The sequence below is a fragment of the Austrofundulus limnaeus genome, unplaced genomic scaffold (assembly GCF_001266775.1).
Source record: "Austrofundulus limnaeus strain Quisiro unplaced genomic scaffold, Austrofundulus_limnaeus-1.0 Scaffold265, whole genome shotgun sequence".
In the NCBI taxonomy this organism is placed as follows: Eukaryota; Metazoa; Chordata; class Actinopteri; order Cyprinodontiformes; family Rivulidae; genus Austrofundulus; species Austrofundulus limnaeus.
The window spans coordinates 325,223-326,564 of NW_013952667.1; the positions used below are offsets into that span (position 1 = coordinate 325,223).

The 1,342-nt window shown below is 36.6% G+C and overlaps 1 protein-coding gene across 3 annotated transcripts in view; it reads right to left on the bottom strand.

The window, feature by feature from the left end:
* Positions 1 to 1,071, bottom strand: part of golm1 (golgi membrane protein 1) — a 7,480-nt gene extending 6,409 nt beyond the window's left edge. For all 3 annotated transcript variants that reach the window (XM_014020780.1, XM_014020779.1, XM_014020777.1), the window contains exon 1: positions 920 to 1,071. The gene's annotated coding sequence lies outside the window, so the exon portion shown is untranslated. The remainder of the gene's footprint in view (positions 1 to 919) is intronic.
* Positions 1,072 to 1,342: the final 271 nt, after the last annotated feature.

The window sequence follows — 1,342 nt, forward strand, 5'->3', positions numbered from 1 at the left end:
ACACACACACACACACACACACACACACACACACACACACACACACACACACACACACACACACACACACCATTAGCAAAGTTAGCAGACTTGTTATATTTTTATATGGTTTGAAACAAGTCTTTGTGTCTACAGGTGACAGATCCTCAATGTATAAATGAATGTAGACATAAAAAGCTCCCAGATAAGCCTGAAGTACAGCTACTGTCTGTGCCTCATGTTGCACAAGGTTTGTTTCCAATTGTCAGAAAAAAACAGACAAGTAATTCTATCCATGTACTTTATTAGAAATACTCGTAATTACTTCTACTTGTCACGATTACAACAAACGATATTTGACTGCAGATAACATGAATGACATGTCATTTAAGTAAACAGGATAATGTATTGATAATGGCTGAATAAAACATATAAACAATTATTTCCATTTCAGTAATTGGACTTCAATAGCTATGATTTGCTGGTGTTTGGTATGGGTGGTGGTGGTGGTGGTGGTGGTGGTATTATATACATAACCTTGGTTTAGCAGGCTACTTGTTAGGTTTCTTTCCATATTCAAAAATAGTATCTACAGATGACCGAACTTAAAAGGTGGTTCGGTCATAAACACCGACAGAAAAATCATACTGTAAATAAATGTTTCCAGGAATCGTTCAATAAATCCAAGAGTGAAAACTGTACCATTACAGCTTAGGTATACATACAAAGATTGTACATATAAAAAAATATAAATAATGAATTAATTACACGTTTGACAGTCTGACCAAGATAATATAACTTAAAGAAAACTGTCAATTTCCCCACTTGACCACCAGTGTAACATCTCCAAGCACTGGTCGGAAAGCTAAAGCTAACAACTACGCTATCAACGAACCTCTTTTTCCTAGATGACAAAATAGCAGCCAAACCATTWACTTACCTGGTAAGACCGAGACAAAAGTTAATCGACTATATTGTCAAATATATGGGACAACACGCTGTGATATGTTTGAAAATCAGACCGTATTTCTCAAAACAAACAACACGACTGTAAGCTAGCTCGTATCCATTGCTGCCATATTTTACCAAGCGAGGACGGGTTTGCCCGATTTCTATCCCGGCGCGCGCAACTTTGTTCTGCGTGGGTGGAGTTTGTTTTATACAGTAACATAAGATGCTCCGCTCACTCAGAGGCGAGACCGGTGTGCGTACGATACGTCGGCATAAAAAAGGAGCAGACTTCCTGATCAACAAGGTGATGCATTTACTTGGTGTAGGAAAATGAAAAATAAAATTGAAAGTGATTTCGGAAAAAATAAAATTAAATAAAAAATACAAGATGATTTTTATTATTGATTTATAC